Source organism: Metopolophium dirhodum, chromosome 1 (genome assembly GCF_019925205.1).
Source record: "Metopolophium dirhodum isolate CAU chromosome 1, ASM1992520v1, whole genome shotgun sequence".
Classification (NCBI taxonomy): Eukaryota; Metazoa; Arthropoda; class Insecta; order Hemiptera; family Aphididae; genus Metopolophium; species Metopolophium dirhodum.
Window position 1 is genome coordinate 85061289 of NC_083560.1, and position 27249 is coordinate 85088537.

Here is a 27249-nt window from a genome sequence, read left to right on the forward strand (position 1 = left end):
ACCTATATAAATTGTTCATAACAATATATCTCACATAATAATTTTAAAATTTTATTTTATTTATAAAGGTGCTACTTCAAGTGCTCTAAGAGACAACCATTCTATACCTCAAATGTCAATACATCAACCTAACGAAAATAATGATCCAAGACTTAATGATATTTTAGTTGCGTTAACTAATGTAACACAAACACTAGTAAATATTACAGCGAGAATGGACAAGTTAGAAACAAAACATACTAAGTCCAAAAACACCAAACGGAAAAAGAAATGAACAATACACTTAGGATCATTACATGGAACGCCAATGGGCTAGTACAGCGTAAACAGGAGCTTGAAGACCTCCTACATAGAGATATTATCGATATAGCTCTTATATCAGAAATACACTTTACAACGCGGACTTTCCTGAAGATAAGAAACTACCAAACGTATATCACATTACATCCCAGTGGTAGAGCTTGTGGTGGCTCTGCTGTAATAAAAAAAAAGTCCATAAAGCACTATGAACACGTAAAATACTCTGAAAACCATATACAAGCTACCAGTGTTATCGTAAATGACGGTATAAACAACCTCATAGTCACTGCAATTTATTGTCCACTGCAAGGGGGTGCAGATGAAATTAAATTCACAGAATTTTTCTATACCTTGGGCGCTAGATTCATAGCTGGAGGAGACTATAATTCTAAACATACATATTGGGGTTCGAGACTTATCACCCCTAAGGGACGTGCTCTATTAAAAGCTGCAAGCAATACCAATGCTGAAATAATTTCTACTAGAAAAGCAACATATTGGCCATCTGACCAGAACAATATTCCCGATTTACTAGACTTCTTCGTAATGAAAGGTATATCCTCTAATTATGTCGAAATAATAGAACTCGTGGCATTAACGTCAGATCACATACCAGTGCTTCTCACGTTAAGCTCAAATGTTATAATGAAACAACGTAAGGTGTCGCTTACCAAATAAAAAAACGAACTGGGACATTTTTAGATCTAATCTAGATGAAATGTTAACCCTCACTGTAAGGTTTAGAACGCCAATTGAAATTTATAGCGCTATCGAACAACTAACTAACAATGTTATTAAAGTAGCGAAATTGGCAACACCTGAAATACCAGCAAGAAGTAACCGTGAAATCACCTACCCTATGGAAATCAGGGAGTTAGTAAAGAAAAAATGAAAAGCGCGGAAAAAATGGCACCGTACGAGAGATCCATTGGATAAAACCATCTGGAACCGCACTTGCAGACTTTTACATGATAAAATAAAAGAAGTCAAAAACGAAACGTTCAAATCTTACTTGAGTAATCTTTCTGCAACGAAAGACACTGATTATTCGTTGTGGAGGGCTACAAAACAAATGAAAAAGCCCAGAGTCTATGTACCACCAATTCACAAGGTAGATGGATCATGGTCACGCTGTGATCAAGACAAAGCTGAAACGTATGCACGTCATCTGGAACGTGCATTCCAGCCGAACAATATCGCTTCTGAACTCGATATAGAACAGTGTCAACCATTGAACGAAATACGTGAAAAGATTAAGTTCTTCACTCCAATCGAAATTGCAAACGAAATCAATACGAATATCAATCTAAAAAAAGCGCCTGGATACGACCAAATAAACCCAAAAATGCTGAAAGAACTACCCAAAAATGCTATGATTAATTTAACACACATATACAATGCCATCCTGCGTACAGAATACGTTCCTAAACAATGGAAACGAGCTCAAGTAATCATGCTACTTAAACCAGGGAAATCCCCAGAACACGTAACTTCATACAGACCAATATCGCTTCTTCCAAGCTTATCAAAATTATTTGAAAAACTACTTTTAAAGCGATTAAAACCAATAACAGCATATTCCTGAACACCAGTTTGGATTTCGGAATAAACACTCAACTATTCAACAGGTTCATCGTGTCACAAATGTGATAAACAATGCACTAGAGGAAAAAAAATATTGCTGTGGGGTATTCCTTGATGTTGCACAAGCTTTCGATAAAGTTTGACACAAAGGATTACATATTAAGCTACGTGAACAGCTGCCACACACTTGGTGCGCACTCATTGAATCCTATCTGTCTGAACGTCAAACGATAAAGCTATAACTGACTGGAAAAACATATCAGCTGGAGTACCACAAGGCAGTGTCCTCGGACCCCTTTTGTATTTACTTTACACAGCTGACATTCCAACTACCAACTACTCTATGACATCTATGTTTGCCGATGATACAGCAATACTGGCAACTGATGAAGACCAGAAAACTGCGACTGATCAACTTCAACGAACACTTAAAAACGTCTCCAATTGGACCAAGCGTTGGAAAATAAAAATTAACAGCAAAAAATCGGTACACGTAAATTATACTTTGCGTAAAAGTGTATACTACCCAGTATGGTTGGATCAGCAGATCATCCCACAAAACGATTCTGAAAAATACCTAGGAATGCACCTCGACTCACGATTAAATTGGAAACATCATGTTTGCCAGAAAAAAATGCAAATTAAACTTAAATTGAGGAAACTTTATTGGCTAATCGGTAAACACTCCGAATTAGATCTCACATGCAAACGTCTTTTGTATGTAGCGATAATTAAACCAATATGGACCTATGGAATACAGCTGTGGGGCTGTACCAGTTAGTCCAATATTGAGATAATCCAACGTTGCCAAAACATTGCTCTCTGTACTATTGTCGCAGCATACCGGTTGTAATGAAACGCAATTGGTTGGTATTAAATTGTTTTTATTTATTGAAATATCATGTTTTGAACCAATGTGCTCATCATCTAAGTTTTATATAATTCAAATGTTTTGTATAACAATATTTTATGAATTATTTTAATTATACTCATCAGAGTGTACAATAAAAATATTTAATGGGGTTACATAAAGGGGTGGGAATGTGAACATATAACTCACAGTTTTGTTCGGTAGCTGGTGAAGTATGCTCTGCTCTCGATGGCGGCGTACTTTCAATAACAATGGCTCGTACAGTGGCATGGTAACACTTTATAGTGACTTACCGGCGTGGACGGAGAATGGGGTTGTAGGTGAGGACGGCGGCGACGTTCTCGACTCGACTGACGGATTGACTACTGCGGTGCCTGGTATTGGTCGTCTCACAGAGTGTACGTAGAGCAAAGAGTGACAACAACACACTTTTCCACAGCGTACGAAGCGGAAAGGGAATGCCGGGACAGACTATTGAGCATCCGTGTGTAACGATGTTTTTAATATCGTCCGGCTTACTCAGTCTGAGGGCAATGCTGTTATATGTTTGGTAATTAGCGTCCGTGTATAACGATGATTTACTATCGTCCGGCTCACTAATATACCGAACTCGGCGGGGAAACTGGTGTCTGCCGTGTTTCTGGCTGGAACTTATCATAGTCATGACTTTTACGGGATGCATAGAACATGTAATAGGTTTTTGAAGATTGTCATGTTTTCTTTTTAACTTAAAACCCATTGAAATCTATTACCGATAGTTCGGAACATACTGATTTCAATGATGTCCTCAGAAGGGTTTTAAGTTGATGGGTTCGGTACGAACATGCGTTTATTAACTCGGGCGGCGCGCCGTCGCAAAGCCAGTTTGCTTCTTAACGCGCTCTAGGTTGCGTCGTTAACGGATATTGCTGCGTTCAGCGGGCGTAATGCGTTATTGATGCGAAAGAGCGCGTCGTGGTACTTGGTACGCGAGAATAAATGGTTAGTGACGAGAGTGCGCCACGTGAGCGGGGCGTCCGGTTTTGTCTCGTTACACGGTACGACAGAAATGACATTATCCACCGAGATTTGATGATGACCTCCGTCCAGGAAGAGATTACCAAGTTTGCCAGAAAACACGAGCAAAAACTAGATAAACACACCAATCCAGCAGCAATTTAACTACTTGATAACTCTCAAGACATTAGGTGTCTCAAACGCCGAAGACCATATGACTTAGTATAAATTATTAGACTAAGGACCTCTCCACTGGGAGTGATAACTCAAACATATTTTTTTTCTTTTTTGTATATATTTACTAAATATTTATTCATTAATTTGTTAATATTTAATATGTATGTACAGTGTACACCTCTTAAATGTATTGTTAAAGATCATTGATAGTTATAATAAAAAAAGCCTTTGAGTGGTTTAAAAAAAAAAAAAAAATTTAGAAAGGTAAAATTAATGTAAGGGTCCTCTTTGGATATATGCTGTAGATCATAAAAAATATAAAAACATTTTCTAATACTATCTTAAGGTTATTTAAATGACGACTCCATTTAAGTTTATTGCCTACAATGAGACCTAAATACTTAACAAAATTTATATTCTCAAGAACAACGCAATTATAACAACGATTAGATTGACATTTCGATGAAGGTATAAACATTTTTAAATCTGAACTAATTACATCTATTAATGTTAAAGTTCATATATTTAGATTTATTTAAATTTAATTCTAGTTAATTATTATTAAAGCAATCTTTAGTATAATTAATATCATTAATCATTAATAATACTATTTGTATTTATATATATTGCTTCTATTGATACACATTAATTTAGCAGTATCGTAAGCATAACAGATTATTTTTCCATTAAAACCAATATTTAATATCCCATTTATATATATTATTATGAATAGAAGAGGGCCAAGAACAGTGCCTTGTGAAACACTATGTGTAATTTCAAGTGATGTACCTTCTTACTGAATTATTCATTTTAACAATTTGTGTTATGTTGGATAGGTAAAATTTTAATAAAACATACGTTTTGCTACAAAAATACAATTTTTTTAACAGTATTTTATGGTTAACACAATCAAGTGCCTTTTTTATACTTATCTAGAAATAATCCTAAAACCTTGAAGTTATTATCTAATTTGTCATATTCTAAATTGGCTTAATAATGCGTCATTAGTTTATTTTCCATTCAATATACCAAAATGATTAATTGAGAAAAAGTTATTGTTATTTAAATATTTAAATATTCTATGTTTTATACATTTTTCATATATTATAGATATGCTCAAAGTAAGTGATGTAGGTATAGTTACTAATATCTATTTCAAAATTAATTATTATTTGTTATTATTTTAGAGCCATGTTCTTTTCTGACTAGCAGGTTTTTGAGAACTATTAATCCAAACATTTTTTTTCGAATTTGGTGAGTCTCTTGTTCACAAATATTTTAACGTCTGATAACCAGATATTGGCAATCAACTTTGTATTAAAATTTGTTTTTTTTTTTAATTTAAAAGATAAAATCGTTTTTCATTTCCACTGAGCTAATCTCTGCTATTAATATTTCTGAGATGTTCTCCATCATGTTAATTCTATATGCCAAATTAACGATAACGTTACATTCAACAGTTTTAGAAATTGTTTAATTAATATCTAAACAATTTTAATTTAGAGACATTGATATTCCCTTTATTTCAATACTGTGACAAAGGTTGTGTTTTTCCAGTTCATCTAGTTTTATTTTTAATGCATCAATTTCACTGTTAAGTTTTATATCTTCTAAATTTATTTCAGAGTTTTCCGCTTTTGGGGCTTTCATCTCATTTAAAACTAAATCTAACTTGGAATTAAAATAATTAAAATAACTACTCATCAAATCTATTTAATTAATAATTTATTCTAATTTATTATCCTTAACAGAAGTTTTATTCACATCTAAATAAGAACGTTAAAGAACTTTACTGTAATATTTATCGATAACGGATTCACTAGTACACGTATAATCTTAAGAGGACGTCGCGAGTCTCACACAATATGTTGATATTTTAATTTTTAAGTGAGTTATGAGCATTTTAAAATATTATTATTTTACATACTCATAACTCACTAAACAATTAAAATATCGTAAAAAACCATAGAAATGACACAGGTGAAGTTCAAATCTATAAGTTTAATGATATAGGTTAAATCACTCTAATATCTAAAACTGGACTTCATTATTAGAAAATAAAAAGAGGGAAACCAGACTGCATTTATTACTTATCACTTATAAGTGATTACGTTTTTTTAAAATAAACTCTGTTATTCTGGTGATAATAGAATCTTCTCTGTGATGGATCAGCTTACTGCCAAGTTCCATTTGTATAAATAACTACCGCCAGAGCGCGACCTCAGTTTGAAATTTACCATTGGTATAATCAAAAAACTCTCAAATTAGAGAACCAAATAATTATATATCAATAATTTATGTTACCAAAATAATCGATATTGTGAAGGAACCTGGTGTGAACTAGAGGGTATCTTTATTGGTGGATGTATAAGTTCAAGAGGTTCGTGTCAAACACCATTATTAAAAACAACTATTATAACTTTTAAGACACGATACGTTTTATTTGATTAAAAAATATTGTACGATACAACTTCTTAATCAATATAATATTATGAGTACAACAAAAGTTACGTATAACGATTTATAAATCTACCTATAATTATTAAACAAATGTAAATATAGTTTAGTGTTTTCATTAATATAGTTTAAGGGAAAATTATTAGTAACTTGAATATAGGCACCAAGAACGTAGTAAATTTGTAAATAATTTTTGATTAGAGTTAGGTACCTGCAATAAATAATATTAAGTTTGCAAGTAAAAATATATTTAGTACATAAAGTGTGTTATAAAAGTTACGTCTTGAAATTACTCTCACTAGTCAGCATAAGCTTTCGAACTCGAACATAAATTTGAAATTTTTATTCAATCGTCGTCCTCTTAATATGTTTTCTCACCATTAGATAGCCGAACATGATGAGTTAGAAATTAACCTTAATATAATTATTTATTATTAATATTTTTTTTGGTTTCAAGCATGTGATAAATTTGCTTTAAAATTGGAATTACTAAATTATTTTAAATTTAGAATTCTTTTATGATTATAATATTGAATATGGATTTATGTAGATACTATTCATTAGAAAAAAAAAATTTCACTAAAATGTAGTCTATGGTTTATATATTATTATAGTACCTATTAACGTAAATAATACTACTTAATTGAAATTTAAATGCTGCAGCTGTACCTATACATTTTATAAGTATAATTGTGAATAAAAATGAACTTCGTAAACGTAAAATACTGTCCAACAACGAAACAACATTTTTTGAGGCACTCACAACTTACGGTCATCAAAGCTATTTTTAAATTAATGAGCCATTTATCAAATTTATTTATTATTTATAAATCTACCAAAATTCGATTGTAAAAAAATAAATATTGTGATTAAGGTTGAATGCGTCTTTACTTTAAAGTTTTAGCATAATCTATACCACCTACCAGCTACAATATTATGTAACGGATTTAAGTACATAACTATAAACATTTATTAGCCTGATACTATTGTGTCTGTATTAAAAAATCAAAATGATATCTCGCCATCTCGGACCTCTACCAAGGGGAAAGAGACAATATTGCACCTCTCTTCCTAAAAAAAAAAGAGCAGCCATGAAAGCATCACAATATAATATTAAGTTTGACATATTTCCTCATTCGTAATATAATTTATACAATTTTGATTATTCTTAAATGTTAAGAGCATTTTTAAGAACATAACTTTGTAGGTATCTTATCACATATTTTGAAACTAGAGCTTGGATCTTATGACACCCGCAATTTCCATGACATTTCTTATGACCATTAAATGAGGTAAGCTAAAAATAATATAATAAACTTAATGTTTCGATAATATATTCATATACGTATAAGCTTTTATCTTCATACTACATACAGTATAATACGGACAAATTTTTCCAAAATACTAATACTAAACGAATATTTTATTAAATGCGAAAAAATAATACATTTAATGCCGTGTATTCTTTTGAAATATTATTATATTAGACAATTTAGTCATTTATAATGTTGAATTGTCAAATCGAATAAAATGTATACTTGGAAAATGAACATTACAAAATGTAATTATTTTATGTAAAATTGTGTCTTGTTTAAATATTTCTTTAGAGGAGCTATCTGGTTTCCATACTGCATTCATACAAGTAATAACTAATAAGTTTTAAATTCGATTCTAATCTGCAATGATATTTTTAATCAAGAAAATTAAATATTTTTACAAATAATTGCTAATAGATACCCATTTGTCATTTTTAAACAATTTATAATAAATGTAAAAATCTATTTATAAATTCAAACTTGTCATTACGACGAATGTGCTTAATTAATTCACAAACTCTACGTAGACGTAGATTCGCACAGATTGAAGGTCTATAAAATCTATACTCCTGTGTTATTTACCGAAAATAATAATTATTTGTTTACATAATATATATCACTTTATTAAGTTGGATAATTTCCAGGAGAGTTAGAAAATGTATATTTTACAAAAAAATAAGTGAAGTTAAATTATTGGATTATTACTTTTTATGTTGTCATAATATTATGCTAATAATATTTATTTACCAACAAGATCATATTACAATAATAAATATAATATGATATAATATACAGTTGTATACCCCATAATATTACAATTCAGGATAATCTCGTATCGGTAATGGTGGGGAACTAATAGAAAATATATAAGCAACTGTAAAAAAAAAAAAAATATAAAATATTTGAAATACTTAGGAAAAAGTATTTGGATTGAGTATAGATAAAATATATAATATAATGAATAATAATATATTGATACGAATAACGTTAAATAACTTCAAATCGTATAAAACATAACTACAAGTTCACACAATATTAACTATAGAAATAAATAATATAATTTTTCTTTATTTTGTTCAAAATTACAAACAAGACCTTTCGATGGATTTTTTCGATACTTTAATTGGACGATTGTTGTGAGAAACGGTTAAGTCAGATTTTAAATTAATAATATTAGAGTTATTTACATTTCAAAAGTCAAATTGCTTGAATTTAATTTTTATCAACTATAATACCCACATTTTTTTTCAAAATCATTTCAACAATTATAATTTACAATGCAGGTGATTGTATTCAGGCCAGGAAGAAAATATAAAATACCATTACCCACTGTGTATAGTGTGTATAGTTGCCAGCAGTACAGTTTGCCCTTGGATTAACGATACTGTTTATAATCCTGTTTGGACCCAGTAATAGTGACTTCAGATTTTATATTTTCTTATAATTTTCCAAAAATGTTATTCAAATGTTTTAAAACATTGATTTCATCGAAACTGTAATAATTGCAATGGTCGGATGAACTACAAATAGTCATTACAGTACGTTACAAAGCATTTAGCTTCGGAATGAGTAAAAAATACTGAAATACGCCATAGAAATTATGGTTAAATATATATTTTAATTATAATATATTATGTTTTTCTTCGATGCATCAACACATCATCGTTTTTCGTTCAAAACTCGCCCAACAGCGTTCAGGAAAATTACGTCAAACCTCATGGACTCCAGAAATCTATTATCTGGATCAATGCTTGTGCCTTCTATATTGTGTATGCGTATCAACTATTCATGCCTTCGAAATGTATTGTAATATTATTGTATAAATAGTAATCAATACGAGAACCGTTCTAATAAAAATATGCATAACGTATATTTGTTGCGTAATATAATATTATTATGTTACACGTAATATTATTAGTATAATGATATGTTATATTTTCAATGGTATTATTTCGAACTGGAAAACTCACGGCCCTTCATTTTGTTTTAGACGTCTAAACGTCATTTTTATAACCATAGAGTAGTATTACCTTTGTAATAATATATTGGTAGTACCTATAGGTACCGAAGTATATTATTTTATTCCTTTGTGGACTGACAGTACTTTAAAGTCCGTGGCTAAAAATAATTCCTATAAAATCATACATAACTATACAGGAGTATCTCCGGTGTGAGAATTAGCCCCCCCCCCCCCAGATTTATTGTTGTCTGCCTAATATTATCATTTTTGCAATTATAATTATAAGCTATCATAGTCGTGTTTCACATCAGAACATAATAAATAACATCTGAGCGGAGCCAGATAGTACTTTCGAGAGGTAAACATTGAAAATTCCTAGTACTTTTCTTAATAATAATAATCGGGGAGGGGGGAAATTAAGGAAAAACAGGAATTTTTATCATTTTTAATATCTACTAGTTTTGGACAAAATCGATATTGTTTTTTTGGTGAGGATTAAAAGCTATTTAAGACATATTATATTATCAATTTGATGTAGATTTTTAATAAGTGTTTAAACTTTAAAGTTAGAATTTTGATGATATTCATAAAAGTAACATAAAATTTGAATATTATTTTGAGTTAAGTAATTCATGAAAAATTATCTTTTTATATCTAAGATTTAAAAATTGAATATGACATTCCCCATTAAGGTTTTCTGTCGATAACGAACAAATAGTTTACCTTGAAATTCATGCTTAACTTTTACAGCGTACAACTTCATGCCTATGTAACTTTACTATTTTTAAATTTCTGTAAAAAAACATTTTATGAGAAACCTTGTTTTAAATTTTTCAAGCTTTTTGAGTTGTATAAACATTCATAAAAATTAACAAAAAATAGTTTGAAATTTAAAATATCAATATTCTATATGTATAGCACATATTTTGAATATTTTAATATAGTTAATTTAAGGATAAAAATCAATTTTCTAGTATTTATTCATTTGCATTTAAATGTTTATTCGACAATATTTGTGTAAGTATAATAAATTTATATTATATACAAGATTAAAAAAATGCAGTTACTCCAACTTACTTGAAAGCTGAAGAAGTACGATACAAAAACTTGTTCAATGGTTTTCTTTTATCTTTTAAGTTAGTAGGTACCTATTGAAAATGTGTTTTATTTCTAGGAAGGATCGGGGAATTTTTAGGTATCAATTCTCAAAAAGCACGTCTATTTTGTTTTCGGATATTCAGATTTTTATTAGAGCGTACCTTTCATTTAACGAACACACAATAAACTCTAAAAACTGGAGTGCTGCCAAATATTATAGTAGAAACCGATGAAGGTGTATACGTGAATAAATTGTCTATACACAATATAAAAACATTGCAATTTATTGAAAATTTCGGAGAGTTGCCAAATCTTAGGACAAAACCAATTTTTCACGTATCAAATGCATTAGGTGCAAAACAACAAATAATAATGGTTGAAAACCGTTTGTAAAAACTACACCATAATGTAAGTTGTAAATTTACTACTGTGATACATGTGATGGAAAAATGTTTTTCGTCAACATTTTTTTTCTGTCTCAATCCAATACAGTGATACATTAATGATTAATGTAATTTTTTTACACTATTCTCCCAGTCCCTAACATTAGTTTTAGATATTATTTTAACTTATATACCTTAACACCTATATTTTAAGTCCATGATACCGGGAGAGATATTAATTATGCCACCTTCTCTTGAACTTATCATGGTTGAAAAAATACCTTTTTTATCCGTCGTTATATTAGTGTTCCGAATGCGAGTGTTTTGTCTCAGCGACACGCCCTGTTGTTTTTTTTGCCTATCCCTCGCCAGAATCTTTCTTGAACTCAAAATTTTTCTTGGAATATGTATTTAGAAGTAGGAAAAAAAATCAGGTCACTTTAATACTGAAATCGAGAGAAATTGTACGGAAAAACCCACGTAGAGGAGACAATAATGATTTGATTTGCATTTTAAACGCAACATTTAAAATTGAACAAATTTAAATATTAAAATTGTATGGAATAGGTATAAAGACAATATGTTATGTCAGGACTATTTCTTATATAAAAGTATAGTACGGCACTCGATGATAAAATAATATATTCGTTTCGATATCTTCTACAGAAATATAATATTTTTGTATTTTAAAATAAATATTAAAATAAATCCAGCGCGTGTTTACCACAGTATAGTAATAAATTTACTGAAATATTATAATTCAATTCAGAATATATTAATCACAAACAAAGACGTATCAAAATAAATTACTATAAAACAATTTATATTACAAATCCCCTCGACTGTTCAAAAAATGTATCCACATAGTAATAAGTAAGACAAATATGTATAAGTTACAGGCTAATTACCTCAGATGTTGAAGCTTTTTCAACTCGATAAAAAAAATATTTATACAAGTAAATTCATGTTTACATCTGAAGAACGAAAATGTTTAGCTTTTAGAAAAATCTTAACTTGACTTTAATTGTTAGTAGCTACTTATAACAATTTTTTTTTGTACAATAACCTGAAATTAAATTTATCTTTGTTTATATATTATTATGTACAATTGAGTTAATTCATGTTATTTAATACTAAAAATAAACTATAATCGTATCAAATTGTTATATTATAATTCTATGTTATATTTGAATTTAGATCTACAGCACATAGATATAATAAAATATATTATATATCTTATTTCGTGATTTACTACATTATTGGGTTCCTAGATAAAATAAAAATAACCTATTATTAATTTATTTTTATTTACATCTTCCTAAAACGTAATTCAGATTTTATGATAATAATATCAATTTAATAGACATTATTAATTATTATTCAAATGGATCTATTTTGTATGTATTATCAAGAGAACGCCCAAATGTGGTGTCTCCGTCTTAAAAGTGCGTAACATATAAATTTTAAACTCAGCAGATCACGTTTAGCTCGGTTAGTTTCAAAATTAACCTTTGTGAATCGACCAATTATGAAAATTGATGGTAAAAATATTATCAGTGTTCATATTTTGGTTTTTTACGATAGTTAAATTTTTTAGCAAGTTATGCGTATATATAATATAGCGTAAATTAAAAACGCTCATAAAACTTAAATTACACATGTTATGCACTTGTAAGACGGAGACAACACATGCGGGTGTTACGTCCTCTTAACGGAAAATACATTCCATATTATTAGTGCCGTAGCCAGAAGAAATTATTTTTATAATTATTTTATCTAAAGGATCGACTGGATTGAATTTGCCAAAAAAATATTACCAAAATCAATTGGTGGACTATGTGAGTGGAACGTCTGTAAATGTAAAAAAATATGATTTATTAATTAGTTTATTTCTCGGGCAGATGAGGATAAAGCATACATCAAATTGTCACGCTTATGGCCACGAATAAACAAATTATATCTTAAAACAATGAATATGAAAGTTGATTTATAGAATTATTATTCTACATGACGTTGGTTTCATATAGTCATCGTTCAAAAGAAATCATTTGTATATAGTATTTTACACTTCGGTACATTAAAATTTTTAATTAATGTAGATCATGTATTTTGTATAGAATCACCTAGTTGACGTGTCATTTTACTTATCTTTGAGTGGTTTTTACGCATGTCGTCTAAATAATAATAATAACAATGGTTGTTTGATTATTACTCGTCTAATACATATTGTTTATCGTAATACATTTCATTCAAATGTTGTTATAGGTACTAGCCATAATGCAATATTAATAATGCCGCCATTTTCTCTTTGTGATACAGTTTTCCTGTTTTCCGCCAGATCGCTGAATTAATTACAACGCTGGTACTTTAAATATTTCTCAGTACATATTTTCATTAATTCCAAGAATTGCAAATTTATTGCTTGACGGCCTCCCTGAATATACTCTGCTTTAATGAAAACAAATTATCCAATGTAAATAACAGTTTCTGTTTTATGGACTGCAAATCGTTGAATTAATCTATCGGTGATTGTTGTATTATATATATACATATAATATAAATACATTATTTAGGGCCATTGATAGACAATAGTTCATTAAAACGATAAACGCCAAATGTTTTCTCTGCGCTGTACTACAAAATGTCTGACTAGAATAACCAAACTTCCAAATTATTAATCAGTTAACATAGTCGTTATTATTTCAGTTATATAATATTCATTATAAGTACCAAAATGTTAATTTTATCAGATTTTGTTTAGTTAAACATGCACATAATAAGTATATAAATTATACACACATTATAATACGTACTAACATAAATGCATGACATAATACGATATTCGGTGAAAAATTGTCTGTGTACAAACAAATTGCACTAAGACGAATTAATAGTTCTTAAAAACTGAAAAAAATTTATATTTTCACAAATTCGATTGAAGTAAATTATTACTTTTATTATTTATTCATTATTGCCACAGTCGCACTATGATAATATCACAATGTTCATACATAGAAGGATCTATTATTATAATATATAATGTAAGTATTATCACGGATGATAATATTAAACTTAAAATTATGTAATTACACAATCTGTGGTATTATAATAATATACGACCCAATAGCCTATAAATTTTAATAGAAAATCTTTCAGTAAAGACAATATCAATAATCATAATAATATAATATAATATAATATTATATATTTTATATACCTACGATACCTGTATATTATTTAAGTGGTTTTATTTAAGTCAATCATAGTTGAAATACTCGAGATCAGAGTAATAAATATTATTATATAGGCAGGTAAAATAGTTATAATTTTTTTTTTAAATAAATGCTTTAAAGGTTATTGTTTTGCAACATATGTAACAATGTAACATTGTCCCTAAACAATATATTTTTTATCACGCCTACACCGAAAGTTTTGTTTTTGATAGCGGTTGAAGCATTGGAAAGCGTCCTTTTTCCGTAAAGTGGAAATCCCCAAAAGTGCAGAGCGATAAAATGGAAATCACCAAAAGTGCTGGGTGCGCTTATCACGCGTATTTCCTGCACAACCAGGCACTGCAATCTATACCATGGTCTTTACAAAATATAAACTTTTGAATTTATCTTATATTCATATTATAACCTCCTTGCAAAACGCGTAAACTTTTTTATTTCGTGAAATATTTTTCGTAGAGTAATGTGGTTGTTGCATAGATCCCTGCATAGTGCATTACCTTTGCTGTGATAGCATTTTTGAGATTCTTATTTTATTTGAATATAATAATTATTATTTATACCGAAATCTATACCATGGTCCGTGATAGAAGTAATCTTATATATTATATTATATTATATTATTATTACTTCTATCATGCCATGGTCCTTACAACGGTCCATTCTTACCTCCATGCGTGACGCTTAAAATAAATAAAACCAAATCGTTTCTTTTATGAAATATTGTTGTCGTATAATATTATAGTCCATTTGTTGCATAGATCTCTGCATTACCTTTGCAGTGATCGATGAACGCAGAGGCGTGACAAAAAATAGTATGTGTGGCTCGTGCAGGAAGGCAACTTCCGCCATTGTCACACAATACACTATTTCCATTCACAAATGTTTAATTTGATTATACCGATGATGATTGTGTGTATAACAAATCACAGTAATGATTATGTAGTTTATCCTTAAAATGATTAATAATTTACTTAACCACCTCGCAAGTATTCGATACCACAGCTTAGAACTACAGTGAGATTTAATTCATTCCAATAAGAACATTAGTTTCAACTTTCAACAGTTTCCACGCGTGTTCAATTTCAAATTTGTACGTAGGTAGACATAATTCATACAAAATAATTGAAAACTCTGTTCCTGAAGGTTATTGTGCCAACAGTTTAACTTAATATAATATTATTATATTATGTATATATTTATTATATTATGAAAATCATATTTTTGTTGCCTCACCATAAGTTATAAGTTTCTGTGCGTGTATAGGTAGGTATATTTTATTTACAACATTTCGGATTAGAGAATTTATAGCTCACCCGCATTTTATAAACCTACTTACAAACTTTATGAAGCACTTAATTTATGTTCGATTGAAAAATGCACTTTAAACTATAAACATTTGCAATATATTTCACATGTACATCGGACAAAAGTATACAATATTATTATATCATGATAGCACGATATTATATGCATAAAATTTTAAGTGGAGAAATAAAAGTGTATCTACTATTTACAATGCGCCATAAATAATTAGTGTTGAGAATATATCGTGATAATGTGTTTAAGGAAAATGATTAGGTGCATAATAAAAATATTATTATATGAATATACATGCAGTGATTCACTAAGCGTTCCCACCCTCTTTTATTCATTAATAATGCATTTTCATTTTTTATAGTTCTGATTTTTTAAACTTTTAAGTAAATATAGGATCATATTTTCCGACAGGTACTCAGGTTTTGTTATACCATAATAGAAGTATTCTGTGACAATACAATCAACCGCTTTTTTTTAACTGAAATTTTTTAAGCAGATGATTTGTTTTTTTAATGTATCGAAATTGAAATTCTAATGAGTAGTCATTGAGTTATTAAAACGTATGTTAATAAGTATAAAAATCATTAAGGGTTAATGGTTATACAAAATATAAAATATATTATAATATTATGTGCTCATTGTCTATTACTTATTATATTTCAATATAGTACCAACAGGTAAACTCATTTTTTTATTGAGGTTTCAACATCTATGGTCATTAACCTGAAGGTTATTTTCTAGGTATTCAACTGTGGGGAAGGTATATGGTTGGTTAGAACATGTATATATGTCACTAAAACTCGGGTGGTCATCCACCCAGGAACTAATGATACCGGCTGATGATTGACTTCAGAACACATTTGTGACTGAAGCCAACCACCGCATTGTGTGGCCACGTATACTCATTTCTCAGAAAATTTCTCAAATTATATTAAATTATTTAAATTGTTATAATACATTTTCAAATCGTCATGTCTGTCAACCCTATGATCGTGAAAAATTGTCCTTAGAACGCAAATAGTTAAATTACTTAAATTTTCTTCTTGAAATTTATATTTAGATAACTAGATAAACATTTTCAAAAACACCACCTGTTTAACAGTACTTACAGTAAAAAATAGTGGTTCTCATTTAAAAAACCGGAAAAGACGCTCATTTCTATAATGTAGGTTTTGAACGTACCTCGTAATTGAGTAGGTCGCTGTAATAGATCAATGGATGTATTGAATTTCAAAGCAATAATAAATCTCAATGTTCAATAAAATCATTCAGAACGAATCTTCTGTGTAATTTACAGTGTGTTGGACCTATCAGATAAAATGTGCTACTATAAAATTGGTATACATGTATGGATTGGATCAAGAGCTTTTTTAAAAGTTGTTGAAACAAAACTAAATATATCATAGCTACCAATATTGCTCCATCTGGAGGTGATTTTATTTTATTCACTATAAAGTCGCAATATTAACTTGTCGGCCTACCTACCATTTAATTTATAAAAAAAAAAGCTACAAATTACTTTAGATTCAAACAGAAGCGATGGACGTATTGGTTTTACAATGTTATTTTTGTTTATGTCCGTCTCTGTTATCACTTTTTGTGAAAGTAAAAATTAAACGTTTCTGGTAGAAATTGGGATTTACCAAGAGTCAAAAGTGAAAATTCAGGAAAACCTTAAAAAATAGTACCTACCTACTGCTATAAAGTAAGACAAACAATCATTCTGAATTTAAACTGTCTATTTATATTTATTAGGATGTTTTATTATATACCTAATTTATATTTTTATTAATAATATAAACGCACTAATTTTTAATTCTATTTAATTCTAAATAACAAAATGACTCACACAATTTCTTGATTTAAATAAATTTCGTAAAAACTTGAATTTTATATTATTATATTTTTTAAATTTTTAAAAGAACTAATTAGTAATTATACTTCTTATAAACTATAATAATGTAATATTACATAAAAATATAATATAATAAAATATCCTTAAAAATATGGAAGGCAGGCCATACTATACAGCAGAGTTACTTCCTAAGATTATTTTTAAGTTTCATATTTATTCACTAAAATATATCATAATATATTATATTTAGACTTAATCAGAAATATGTCAATCTTTATGCCTTTCTAGATTGTAAATAACATGTTATTTAAATGAAATTTAGGTACATGTTTGGCGTACACACCACATAGTCATAGGTAATGTGCGTTATAAACATTATCATCTGTGTAGGTATCTGCGGTACATGTACAAGCTCAAAGTTTGTATCTTAATTATCTTAAAAAGATTTAAAATTACCAACCTAAAAAGTTTGTAAATTAAAATGTCTAAAGCTAAATGTTTTAAACACAAACTATTGCTAGTTTATTTAGTATATTAAAAAAAAATTATTATATGTAAATCAATAAATTGTAATATACCTAGATAATAATTATGTAATAGTGTAGCCAGCATCAACATTAACTCAATGATAAAAAAAAGCACAAATCTTTGTTAAATCATACGTATTGTAACTAGAAAGTTTTTACTTATTGTTATTTGTTTTGATACTTAAAAAGTAAAAAGTAAGATCTATAAAACTGATGAAGTCAATATTATTTAAAAGTTTAAATGAACATTTCTGTTTAGATTATTAAAATAGTTGATCTACTGTACATTTTTAAGTTTAATCCAGTGGTGGTTAGGGGATTATTAATAAATTATTATGCTATTTATTTCTTTCGTACTATTTACGTATCTCCAATAACTGCGTCCTATGGCTGTAGATTTAAAGCGTACGTGGCCAATATAGTAAGAAATAACTATCAAAAATAATAAACACCGTGGAGTCGCGCCAAAACAATCATCCTGACGAATTAGTACGAAAGCGTTTGGTGATTCGTTTGCACCGAACACACATACACACACACACACACACACACACACACACACACACACACACACACACATATATTATATATATATACGCCAGACGATATAATGCCAGATAATTGGTTAGTTTATAAAGCACACCGAGTAATCGACACACGTAAATTATTGTTCGTAAACGATTTTATTGCACGTAAATTATATAGGTACGTTCCATCCAAACCCCAAAGGTACATAATATACTCTTGTGTACACAACAAATCACAGCCACCCGATATTGTGTATTTGTGTGTCGTAAACTTAAAAAACCGGAAAGTCGCTGTGCTGCATAACACTATATGATTATGAAAACTTGATGCAATTTATTTTATATTAATTTTATATATCTTTAAAAATTCGTAGAAAAGAGTCTTATATTATTTTATTTTTAAATTATGGAGTAATACAATAGATGATTCTTATTTATTAAGTCTTCTCTCAATTACATACTTATTTCCCTGATTAATATTCTATTAATGAATAGTAACTGTGTCAGTAAAAATGTTGTATCAAAATCAATTATTAATATTAGTAACTTATAATTTTCTTGTTGTACAATTAAATTACTTTTATTTTATTCAACTTGTGAATTTTGAGTTTAAAGAATTACTACATCACATTTATAATTGGACCTTTGTCCATGATATATAAATATATAAATAAAATAAAATAGGTGATGGAGTACACTCAATGACGTGACCAATATTATGAATGTGGGGAGTTAAGTATAAACTAAACTAAGTTTTCACAGATTTTGTATAAGCATAATACATTTATTAGGGCGGAAGGCAATGATGGTGGTGGGGGTAAACACCCAAATCCTCCTGGCTACTCCATTGTGTCCCCTATACATAATCAAGGCCACTTAAACGGATGTGTTAAAGTATTCGAATTCAAATATTTATGGAAAAATCCATTAAATCCAAAAAATCCAAATAGCCTGTAAAACATAAATAGCTTAAAATTAGCCTAAATATTTTGGAAATGGCATTGTGTATTGACAAATATAATTTAAGTTATAGTGAAAGTTTAATATTACCTACACTAAACTTATTTTGTTTTAAATTTTGATAAAAAAAAAAAAGAAAAAGAAACTTACGAGGAATCTTGTATTCAATATAAATACTTTAGGGATTAAATTAAACATTTTACGCATTTTAAATTAAAAAATAATTTACATATTTTCAAAATTTGGACGTAAAACTTGGAACTTTAAACAGTTGCGTGATTATGTTTATTTTAATAACGGTAAGAACAACTTATGAGTAACCTCATATTTAATTTTAAATCTTTTTTTACCTACAAGAAAACTAATTTTTTACTAAAATTGAAATTATAATCTTTTTATTAGTTTACTTTCAACTTATGTACGATTATATATTTATTAAAGTTTGTTTAAAACACTTTTTTTATTACAAATGTATTGTAACTTTAATTTCAAATGAAGTATTAAATAATATGACAACATTTTTTTTATTGAACAGAAATAAATAAACATCGACAACACAGGTCATTATAATTTTACATTATTATTAAGTTATTAAGTATACAATTAGGTTCTGGCATATCTTGGGCTCAATCTGCTTTTCATTATACTTTAATATGCACTTAGCGATTATGTGTATGAATAACTGAATTCCACATGTTTGCCCCCCCCTCCCCCCCCCCGGTTCATCAATGGTCATTAGGAAACCATAAGTGGTTGTGGTGTGACCAACGCGTAGTCTATTAAAAACATCATTTTCTTTTCGATATCCTACAATATGTTTGATGTGCCAATTAATCATATTATGTAAGACGTAAGTATTATGCTAAAAATAAAGTTAAATCGATTTTTATTCTTAAAATGTGTGTAATTTAAATAAATATGATATATTTTAAGGTGGCATGGTGTGACGCGGTCCGTACACTCAACTGCGGAAATTCTCTGTGACCACCCGAGATTTTTAGCTACAAATCTTTGCCACACATACAAACGTGTTTATAATACTCATGCAGTATTAATTATAAAAATATGTAGAGGCAATTTGTTCTCATAATAATTATCAGTAAGTGGTACAAAGTAGGATGTGGGTTGTGCGAAGCCTCTAACATTTTTTTTTGTAATATACATATACGTGCCTAGGTACAACTACATAATATTATGTGTAATGTTAAAAAATAATTATGGGTTGCACCGGCACTCTGTATAATAGAATAATAATTACCTATTAGGTGCGTTTCAACATTATATTACACGTGTTATCATTGCGTTATCGAAAACGTTTTTAGACGAATCAAATATTATCGTCTCATGCAAGCAACGTTCTACACAGTGCAATTCTACAGAATAATAAAGAGCGATACCTATAGTATACTAGTGATCTCGTCCAAGACATGCACCGACCGTGGTATATTATATACGAGTGATTAACCTCAGCGATACTAAATCGTATTTCATTTTATGAGGTCATCCAAACGGGAATAACTACGTTACTAGAAGTTTTCGTTTGTCTATGGGAAAGAGCGGACAGGATAAGAAGCGTTTTTATTTTGGTTTTAGATACTGAGCGGAGACAAGAATGTTATTGGTTTTACGATGACGTGGTTTTTTTTTTTTCGTGTCTGATGTCACGTTCTGGAGTAGAAAATTTGCTTCAACCGTCAACATTGAAAATTTGATCTAAAAAAGTGTAAGAATTTCTGTGATTTTCTAAAGTGAAAAAATAACAAAAAAAAACAGCGCGAAAGCAGGAATATTTTTGACACGTGATTTATTTATCCTTACTTTTATAATTATATGTATTTAAGTACCTACCTAGTTTTTGACAAAATAGATTTTGTTTTTCGTTTCTATTCAGAAAGAAGTAGTACTACTCTACAATATATTTTAATTTCATAAAATATTGCTTTAAACATGATTTCACGTTATTTTGGATTTTATTTATTGGTTTTTAGAAATTCGAAATATACAATCAACTAACTTATAAAATTTGTTTTTATTTATTTTAATACAGTTAGAATATTGTTTTTTGTTAAAAATGTTGAACATATAAAATACCGTTCCTCATAGACAATGATTTTTCCTCAACTATTTTAGTTTATTGTTGTAGTCCAAAAATATTATTTGTTGAATATTGAAACTTTTCGCTACCTATTATTTATTACTTATATTGTCATTTAGTATACCTTTGTTTGATATAATTTTCAAAATATTTATTATTTTAAGTTACTTGTGCCAAGAACTTATCCAAACTATTCCACTGTATGTTGTTATTGACGTAAAATAATATGTTCTATGTGACTATGTGATATTTTTGACAACAATCTACACAGCAATTTTTTATTTGATCTAGCTATCAAAACTACATTTTAAATTAAAATATAATTTTGAACACAATCAATCCAAAATTAAATAATAATATAAGTTCCATGACAGAACTACAAAATGTTAGCATTCAAAGTTTTTTCGTCATGGTTTTTGACTTATCGAACGAAAATTGAGTGAGTTATTATTATATAGTATATGTTTAGTATAGTAGATAATATTATGCGTGTGCGTGCGTTGTGTATCTATAACTATCAGGAAATACCTAGTTTGTTTTTCTCTATACTCGGATGTGATAATGACTTATATTAACTTTGATACTTTTCACACTTATGTCCGTTTACGTTTCACAGTCTTATAGATAACATGTCAATAAATAACATGCTAAGAAAATCCTATTTTTTATTTTTAAACCTATTTTTCTACAGTTAATAATCCACCAAACTAAAAAAACTATATATATCCTCAACGAGTTTAATGCAGGGCTTGCATTTGAAAAAAAAATATTGTTTTACGTTATTTACAATCAAAACGTTATACAAATTTTGAGTTTATCGTTATTCAAAATTTAAACGTTATTCAACTTTTGTGTTTATCGTTATTCAGAATTAAAACGTTATACAATTTTTGCGTTTAACGTTATTCATAATTAAAACGTTATAAAATTTTTGCGTTTATCGTTATTTAATATTTAAAAGTATTTAGATACCTGTTTTAAAAGTACACAGGTCCCTATTCTGAGTTTTAAGTAGGTATTGTGTAATTTTATTTATTTAATTAAATGGGTTAGATAACCCAATTGCATATTATTTACAAAATATAGACTACAGTGATACAGATTAAATTACAATATACATAGTTCGTAAAGAAATGGAAACAAAATAAATGATAAAACAGTATGATGATAATTAATCTTAAGTTATAAGTGATAATGTATTATTGAATTTAATAAATTGCCTAGGCTCTAAGGACTTTATTATAAAATAATAAATATAAAAAAAAAAATCATGATCATTATTTTAAAATTTTGAACGTATTATTAGGTTTTTAAATGTTAAAATTATTTAGTAAGTTTTACAATATTGTGCTTGAGAATATCATTTAAGCAGGAATCTATGTTTCAAACATATTTTACTCTGATTGTTTTGACATACTTTGTCAACATTTATTTTATACCTTCCTACAATAAAATTGACAAAATAATCAGAATCTATAATTTATGTTGTTAAAAGTTAAATAATATGTATTGGCAATATAAAAGTGTGTACATAGCTAATATACTATAGAGTGTAGACAACATAGTATAATTTATACTATCTAAATTATACTTATTACCATATTACCATTATTAAATAGAACATTCACAAACAACAAAATAAATACCAATGATCACCGAACACAATAGTTGAATAACTTGAATGGTATAAATTCCGACCGTAGTACAGATAGTACAGTATAATATTATCAGAGTATCACTATTATTAGCTATTGGTAATTAAATTATTCTATTAATACCTTCTTATTAAATTTTAAAATAAATCTAATACGGGATCTCCCGGATAGGCCGGATACGGGATAAAATTAATTCTTGGATCGAATAAATAATTGAATAATACTAAGTATTATTAAATAATTGGAAATTAATTATTTTGTTTAATGGAATACAATATATACCGTTTTGCGTTATGTTTTGTTTAATGATATATCATATATTTTGTTAAACGTTACGTTTTGTTTTGTGTTATTTATTTATTTATGTTTATCGTTTTTCGTTATAATTACGTTTACAAATTTCAATCGTTTTTTATCAAACATAACGTTATAATCATAACGTTATTATAACGTTTGCAAGCCCTGGTTTAATGTGAATAAGTAATGATTGAAACAAGTGGCCATCTCACTCCGTGTGAAAACGTCACACCGTTTAGGCGTGAAACTACTGCGGATCGGAACCATATTATTCACAGCGATTTCGTAGTTAGTTAAATTGTATAATTTTTTTTTTTCGTATGCTGATGAAAAAATTCCGCTGAAAAACATTAAACCATCGTTTTTTCACCATCGATCCTGCGACCACGTAAGAGGGGGCATACATGTCGTGACGATCAACGATTCGCCGTCAGAGTCTTTAATAACAGCGATGATAATATAATGACGTGTTATATACATATACCGCGCGTATAATAATAATATGCGGCGGCGGTTGTTGCCGTCCCGACATTTTGACGGAAACGCGCCGGAAGAAGAAAACTATTATAGAATCTGGAGGCGCCTCGAACTACCTACCGATTACATGAACCGCGGTATAGTAAGGACGGTTAAACAGAAAACCGGTCGTCAAATGTTTGGATTAATACCGTTCGTGGGCGCACTCCGAAATGCCTGACGACACGGCCGACGTATAACACTTTTGTTCTTTTCTCTGAGCGAAACAAACGCACGTCGCGGTCGTCAGGCGCACGGTGAACAACTACAATATAATGTAATAATAATAATAATAATAATAAATAAAATTAATAGACGTTCGCCGCGGGCATCAATCATGCAGCACATTTCTCGTGAAGCGCGTGGCGGCGGCGTCCCATCCTCCGCTACGGTTACGTCTCTATTAGCGGTCATAACATTCCGGTGGGCGTTCTCTCACCTTTCACACGGCTTGTGCTTGTAATGGTACCTATAATGCAATATACATATTATACTACCATGTGTGTGTGTGTGTGTGTGTGATCAGCACTGTCCGACATTTTTTCCGGCCGTAACGTGGAGTCGAGACGGTTTTTAAAATTTTTAAAGCCCAAACCGAGTGCCGCGACCACCTACCTATTTATCAACCGCATCGATTTAGATACGATATTAAAATTAACACACACTTGCGTCGCGTGTTGTAATATTTTCATATATTTCCATATATTATATGCCGGGCATTCACAACTTTCCAAATACGTTTTCGATCGATTTCCGAACAAATTTCAAATCAATCAATTTGAACGCGGACGTGTGTACGATGTGCGCGGGAGTGTCGTGTCGTGTCGCGTCCTGTCCTGTCGTCGCCAAATTGGACGCGTCAGCCATGGGGAGAGCGAAACGAACGATATAAAAGCATGCGTTTGATAAATTGACAAAGCATCCAGACAAAGGTAGATACCCAAAGGTACCCAGAGAAAATATCGTAATTTCCGTTTATTAACGAGTGCTTGGAAATGATACGATATTGTTACGCGGAAGGTGGAATCGACGCTATTATGAAAATTATGCATCCACTATTAATATTATTTACTATGAAATGTAATATTGTACATCCCGCCGTTATCGACCCGATGGTGCGCTACTATTTTCCTACGAACACTTAAAATGAGACTTACATATGCAAGTACACGGCTGATCTATTAAAATAATCAATAGCCATTCTTAATGAAAACTACGAGGTCAATATTTCCCAGAAATATATGGTCCACCTCTATCAGAGTCTTTGCCCATCATAACTTTTCATCTAAAGTTCTTCATAAAAATGAGGCAAATGGTATTTTATTTTTTTATATGACCTATTAAATAATTTAATATAATATAAATATAGGTTGTATGTTTGTAAGTCGAATACAAAAGGAACTTTGGGAAAAAGGGTTAACTATTCAAAAAAAATTCAAACTTGAAAACAGCTTGATTTACTGTCAAAACGTAATACATTATTTTGAATTAAGTAATATTGATGATATGTGCCAAGTCCTGGACAATTGCGCAGCCGGGGGGATAAGGGTGATCTAGTATTCTACCATACCCCGGCACTGGTAATTGATGTTTTTTCACCATTGAATTATTTAAATTTAAATGCCAAATAATTTTGAAAATGAAAATGATTAACAATCCAGTTATCACAATAAATCAAATCATCATAAAAAATTTAAATTTACTAGTATACTGGAATATGGATGTCTGAATTAGATATTCGGTTTTTGACAATTTATCATATCTGTAACTATTTCTTATCGACATATAAATATTCAATTTACGACCAGGCATCACATGTCTCATCTACAACTGACGTTTTTATTTACCTCACTGTTTCTGTCGTTCACGAACTGATTGTCTGATTTATGTCTTCTAAGCGTGATTTGTTTACGACTATAATTCGTACCTAATTATTATTAGTTAGTATTTGAACATCTATTATATCAATATGGTATACATTATTAATATTTACACATAACATTATCCAAAAATTAAGTTTACTTAATTAGTATTGTAGATAATATGTATTAATATCCTTACAAGCTATTGTGTGCGTTTTACCGTATTTAATTATTACACTAAAACAACTTTTTTCCTCGAGGGTTCTGTAACACATAACCCCATTCAAATTTTCCGGCTACACTACTCGTCTTGTCCTAGATACCATGGACACGGAGATTCGCATCGATATCTCAGATCACTATTATATATTACGTAAACAATTCTCCTTTGTTGTATAGACCGTATATTATTCAACGTCGACTGGTAATTTAGAATATATCGTTTAGGCGTTCATTAATTTAACCTACTGTTTCTTCGCGGATAAATGTGAATTTTTGCTTCGAAATGATTTATTTTAACATGTACCTTTTCTCAAAAAATTAATTAAAAATTCCACCACCATTTTCCGTTAATTGTTAAACGACTTTTCATGCAGGCGTTTTTCTTTTACTAAATTGCATTCTTCTGTCACAGTTGACACACGATGAATTCAGTGAAGAGTAATATTACATTCAGGTGAAATGTTATTTAAAATTCGTATAAATTTCAAAATTCAGTTGAACACGGTAAGCAAACCATTGTTGTTAATGACTATGATATAATAACAATTATCCAAGTCCACGCAAAATCGTGTAACGGCCGTCATAACAAAATTATACATCACAAATAAAACGTACACAGTACAATTTGCTCTGATTAAAACAATAATATAATATGATACATCTAATACGATTAAGGATAAAAATTAAAGATTGGGGGTATTGAAATTACACTAGGTAGTTATCGGTGGCAATTATGTGTAGGTTTCTAACATATTGTAGCCAGTTAATACAATTACGGATACTTTAAGTTTGTGGACGATACAGAATAAAATCTAATAACGAGTAGTCTACTGAAATTTATCTGTTTTTCAATAGTGTTTGAGCGTTTCAATCAAAATACTACTGATATATTTACGAACAAAGATAAAGTTCTTTAAATTTATTAGTTTTGTGCACAGACAATCGAACAATGAAAATATTTTATGTATCGTTTTAGGAGTTGCAGTACATCACATTTTGAAAAATTGCATTCAAACTTAAAAATTAATTCTATTTATATAA

General features: G+C 29.3%; 1 pseudogene; it reads right to left on the minus strand.

Moving 5' to 3' along the window:
* Positions 1–5422: 5422 nt before the first annotated feature.
* The window catches only part of LOC132942855 (zinc finger protein 271-like), a 59286-nt pseudogene continuing 37459 nt past the window's right edge, over positions 5423–27249 (minus strand).